Source organism: Epinephelus fuscoguttatus, linkage group LG8 (assembly GCF_011397635.1).
Source record: "Epinephelus fuscoguttatus linkage group LG8, E.fuscoguttatus.final_Chr_v1".
Lineage (NCBI taxonomy): Eukaryota > Metazoa > Chordata > Actinopteri > Perciformes > Serranidae > Epinephelus > Epinephelus fuscoguttatus.
In genome coordinates this window covers 24,721,866-24,727,865 of record NC_064759.1, presented here as the reverse complement: position 1 = coordinate 24,727,865, position 6,000 = coordinate 24,721,866, and the positions used below count along the sequence as shown (strand labels likewise).

Below are 6,000 nucleotides of genomic sequence, written 5' to 3'. Positions count from 1 at the left end.
TCGACTTCTGGTGGAACTGAGGTCATCACTGGTTTTGCTGGGGACGCTGAGCAAGTGAAGCACAAAGCAGAGTACTTTTGTCAACTAGGAAGCCAACAGATAAATAGCTTGGCACTGGCACAAAAAAATAAAAGATCACTTTTAATCCAGACCTTTCATAACAACAAATACGCAGCTATTGTTGTATCTGACTCTGTCATTTCCTCTCTCTGCGTGGAAACAGAAGGGCCCATTATCAAAGGGCTTGATGTCATCAATCTCCAATGAGCAGTTTCCCCCATTCAGATCCCCTAATATCCTGGTGCCCTTGAAATGGTCAACCACATAGGTCGGGGCATTATGGTAGATGACATCCCCATTTTTTTTGGACCAGATGCCACGTGTGACAGGCATATCCTCCTGGAATGGGAAGCTGCAGGGAATCACCACACAGGAGTGGGTCAGGGCGGTGAATCTGAAAGGGACGTCAGCAGCCAGATCGTGGAGCGCTGTAAAGAGAGAAAAAAGCCATGATGGGATGCCTGTAGAAATCAGTCACATGTGTGACATAATCTGGCAGCAAGATGAGTTTTGAGAGAAGAAGTACACTCACTGTCATTTTCAAATGGATCCTCACATATGCTGGAAAAAAAAACATGAGAACAAGCGATTAAAAAATAAATCATTTTCAAATGTTGTCTCATCATTAGTACAAAAGTTTGAAATTATTCTTATTTGCTTTCTGGCACAGAGTTAAATGAAAATATTACCACCAATCTCTTATCTGTTGGTTAAATGTAAGGCTGCAGCCAGTTAGCTTAGCATAAAGACTGGAAACAGGGAAACAGATAGCAGCACATCTAAAGCTCGCTGGATAACATGTTGTATCCTGCTTTTTAATCCATATAAACCAAACTTCAAAAACAACAATTCACCATTTTACTAGTGCCGAACTTTTTGTGGGCTCTGAGCAGCTGCTAAGCAACCAGCAGAGACTGAAGGCTAGAAGGAGTCCAGCACATTACCCCCATAAAATAGTAATTTTTAACTTCTGTTTTTGCTCAGATTTAACAAACTGGACATGCCATGTTAACAAGCAAACTGCAGAGTTGCAGGAAGGCAGATTTCATAACCTATAGACGGAGCCAGGCAAGGCTTTTCCCCATGTCTCCAATCTTAATGCTAAGCTAAGCTCACTGGCTACTGGCTGCAGTCATAGAGTGATTTTAATCTTCTCATCTGACACTGTTAGAAAGCCAATACAAATCACTCCAGATTTCTTGAATAATCCTTTAAAAGTCTAGTGTGAGGGATTTAGTGGCATCTAGTGGTGAGGGTGCAGATTCCAACCAACTACAACTTCTCCCAAGTGCCATGTGTGAATAGCCTTATTTAGAGCTCATGTTTGATTTGTCCGTTCAGGGTGAACAACATGGCAGACTCCATGGTTAACAAAAATAAAACAATGTTTAGTTTCAGGTGATTATACACTGAAGGAAACATAGTTATAAATATTATCGTCCACTTCTGCCAATATATCCACCTAAATCCTGAACACTGGACCTTTAAGTGATCGCTCTATATGACATGTAGGAACTTACGCTTTATATGAAGGATTTCGGAGTCTGAGGTCTCCCCAGTAACAAACTGAGCAGTGCAGGTCAAAGATTTACCATGATCCTCAAGAGAACCAATAAAGGTGAGATTTGACACTGTGATAAAGGTGGTGCTTGAGTTCTGTTTGGTTCTTGTTTTAATCCTCATGTCTTCATAGTTCCACATGATGGTTGGTTGATTTTTCTTGCACTTGTAGGAAACAGAACAAATGACACTCTTTGCCACACCCTCCGTCACTTCGCCTGGACGCTCAGTCATTGCGATGTTGTCATATGGACCTGAGCAGAAACGTAACAGTGAGGCTTGAATATAAACAGGGGCATTTCTATATGAACTCAAATAACACACCGTGTCATTGTACTCACATTCAACATTCAGCTTGAGCTCACTTGTGGCTCTCTGACCACCTCTGTAGCTGACAGTACACTTCACACTTTGGTCTTCCTCTTTCACAGCCCAAGTTAGCTCTACTTTTCTTTCCCAAATCCCATCAGATACCAGAGTGTCACTAATGACTTCGTTTCCAGGTACACCACTTAGGATCAGGGTTGGGGGATCAGAGATACATGAATGACGGACATTGCAGGAGACTGTGCTCTCCTCTCCCACCCTGGGGATACCAATAATGTTCAGCTGAGGCTCCTGTGCACGCTCTGTAAGATCAAAGCAGTATTGTAATATGGAGAACTGCATTTCAATTGATTAAAAAGAAAAATACTCACCTGAAACAATAAGTTGAGAGGTTTTGTTTAAAAGTGCGTGGCTCAAGTTGTGGGAGGAGGTGATAGAGTCTGTTCTATCCATGGGTAAAGTCTGTCCTGGTTGTGTGACATCTCCAGCCTCTCAATCTTTAGACTACAATTCCTCTCACTCACAGATCCAATCAAGCTGGTTATCCTCTAAACTCACTAATAACACTCTGTCCTTCACCAAACACAGGTGAGTATCCGTTGCTCTGGAACAAGTACCATATGACTGTGAGGTGAGAAGGCTGAGGACACTGTAGGTAAACGTGCAAGGAATGATAACACATGAGCCTCTCATGCCTGTGATACTGCTGGGGGTGGTGAAGGACCAGCCGTGAGAAAGCATGTTTCCTGTAAAAAGAGGAAACAGTTCAATCAAAGTCACAAAGCTTTCTCTGATTACATTTACTGTCTTCTAACATAATAATAATAATAACAATAATAATAATAATAATAATGATGATAATAATAATACATTTTATTTCTGGGCGCCTTTCATGACACTCAAGGTCGCCTTACAGAGTAAAATACAATAAAATACAAAGTACAAGATTATTCAACATTTAACAATAAACAATAGATTCCTCAAAGGGATTACTTTATTTGTTTTAAATTAATTTCCTCTAACACCATGTCCTAACTAAACACAGCACAAGTGGCTGTCAGTTTGACTGCAATGTAATTTATTGAAATGTCCTAACTGGCTACAGGTGAAGCAGTGCTGCCCGTCTGAGCTGAACTTCTGTCGGATGCTGTGTTTCTATTTATTCACTGGCTTTAAAAGCTCTGCAATGGTGGAAGAGCAGCAGCTGATTTGTGATGTTGAAATGAGAAGTTGTCTATACAATAACTCCACATTAAACTGCAAAAACCTAAAAGGTGGCAGCTGGCCTGAGGAGACTGCAAGGAAGCAGAAGTTTTCTGGTAAATGACCATCGCTGATAACAGCCTACTTACTGTTGGCTGTACTGTATCTCATTTCGAGAAGCCTACATATCAAAATATAAAACATGTAATTTCTGTTTGTAAAGTACAAATGTGGAGAGATAGAAAGTACTTATTATGATTTCTACTCACTCGTTACCCGTAGGGTGATGCTCCTTTCCTGCCTCTGTCCCCCAGAGAATTGTGCGTAGCATGTCAGAGATCGTCCGTGATCTTTACCTGATGCTGTGAATGTCAGTGTGGAGACAGTCTTCCACTCAGCACTTCCACTCTGCCTGGTTTCACTGGAGGCTGGCATGCTAGCATAGTTCCATGTGAGAACTGGTACATGTTTTGGGCATGTGTATGAGGCAGTGCAGGTTACTTTGCTCGCCTGTCCTCAAGAAATTCGTATGATGTCCGGCTGATAGTCAATGGTGAAAAGGAGCCTGAGGTACAAATGGTAAATGTTAACATTTTTTAAGCGTCAGCATAAAAGAAAACTGGTGATAGTTTTGCAAATTCATCACTTACATTCTGCATTCAAAGCTTTAAAGGCTGTTGCGGTGATACCGCCCTTGTGTTTGACGGAGCACTCCACAGTTTGGTGGTCTCTTTCTATGAACATTGTGTTCGTCAGGGTGGTTTTGGATGTCCCATCACTTATGGTGCTCTGACGTAGACTGGCGCTATGCAGTGGGACGTTGAGACTCAGTGTTGGTGGGTAAGTGGGACAGGTGTGACGAACAGTGCATTGCACTGTCACAGTTTGTCCAACCTTCATGTTTCCAGAGATCGTAATATCCGGTGCCTCAGCCCTGTCTTTACAAAGGAAATGGGAAGAATTATTGATGTTAATGAATACACATCTATCTTGAAGTGTATCTTTCTCTCAGCTCACCATGAGAACTTACCTACTACTTCAATTGTTACAGTTTTGTCGTAGAATGCGTGGGTGTATTTCCCAATATTCTCTGGATCTACCCAGGGGTAAATCCTCTGTCTGTGGTGAGACGATCTCACTGGGTAGATTTCAAGACTGCATTTCTTCTCATAACTAGATGTCAATGCTCGTGTTTTTCCTCTAAATATGGCAATGACATCATTTGGGTACCAGCTGTCACAAACTAGAGGATATCCGTGGTTCACATACTGGTACCAAACCACACGATCTGGTCTTTGAGGTGGATTCTTATAGTAGTCAAAGGTGCAAGGGATGACAAGGCAGGAACCCGCCAATCCTTGGATGTTGCCTGGCATCTTTACATGCCAAGCCCTGGAACTGCAGAAAATGCATCCTGCAAGAGCACCAGTGTGCATTAGGAAAATTAAAAATGTAAAAAATGTAAAAAGTAAAAACTGAATAGAAGCAAAATGTGTTACCTAGAATACAGAAGCTCAGGAGAAAATGGCTGAATCTAGACATCTTGTAAAGGATTCCACAAACCTAAAATGCGTAAAATGAACACTGTAGGATTATGCTGAAAAATAAGAATAAAAGGAAAACAGAAAATAGAATATGTCTGTAATTCCTTTTCATATTATACATAAATCAATTCAGATCCATCCTATGGCTTCATTAGTGAATGGATACTCAAGCTATTTAAAGGAGACCTATTATGCTTTTTTCAGGGTCATATTGATATAAATATGTAATATTGGCGTCTAGTGGAATAAATTTATGTGCTTTAAAGCAGCTGTGCGGAACTTTTCGTTTTCGTTGATTATAGCGCCCCTTTGGTCGAAGCGGTATGACACCCACAGCCTGGTGTCGTAAAATTCCAACTGCAGCCGGCAATTACTGCATGCATTTGTTTTGGAGTGAGAGGATTAACTAACGTCAGGTCAGTCCAACTAATTTGTGGAAACAGCAAAATTACTCAGTAAATTCTCCTGTCGTGTTTCTGTTCTGATCTAATGTAATCTGTTGTGTATTTTGAGCTACTACAGCTACGGTAGTAGTGTGAGCCTCAAGTTATTCTGGGTAATGTAGTAACTGTTGTTGTGCTACTGGAAACAATGAGAAGCAGCTGTGTACGTTTGGTGTAAGGAGGAATAAACAGTTAACAAGTCATCTGCTGAGTCTGCATTATTATGTGAAAAGAATACTCCGACGATTTGGGAGTTATGCCCTTTCTCTATCATTTTCATATTGAGACAGCGGTTAGCATGGCACTTGTAGGGGGTCAGTGCATCTTGCGCAGAGGAATACACCGGTGAGCAACAGCTGCTCTGGGACAGGTACACTAGGTCACTCGGTAAAAGCAAACAAAGAGACAACACGGACGATATTACTCACCCGACTGAAAGCTGTCCATCAGCTCCTGCAGGCCTGGGTGTTTTTTCCAGTTCATCTTAGGAACATGAAAAAAAGTTTCAATCACGCCAGGATTAGTGATTGCTGCAAAGTTTTCATTCCTTGTGATGCACTCTCTGCGGCGGTTTTCCTCCTGATGATATATCTCCCCAACGACGGTAGCACCGAGGGAGTGGAGGATTCAGCCTCTCTTCTCGCCTGCTCAGCATGCAACACATGGAGTTCCTCATCTGTGTACTCCAGCTCAAACAGGTATGGCTCTGGATCTGTGTCCGCTACAAGAAACTCTTCAAAATTGCGGTCAAAGTCGTCCATTGCAGCTACTATAGTCCGGACATATCGCTAGGCTAAATAAACAGCTGAGTTTTGTTTACAAGCTACATCTGTGCCTGCTCACGGTGTATCCTCCGCGGATCA

The 6,000-nt window shown here is 41.9% G+C and overlaps 1 pseudogene; it reads right to left on the bottom strand.

The window, feature by feature from the left end:
- Window positions 1–6,000, bottom strand: part of LOC125893479 (uncharacterized) — a 119,120-nt pseudogene that overhangs the window by 28,310 nt on the left and 84,810 nt on the right.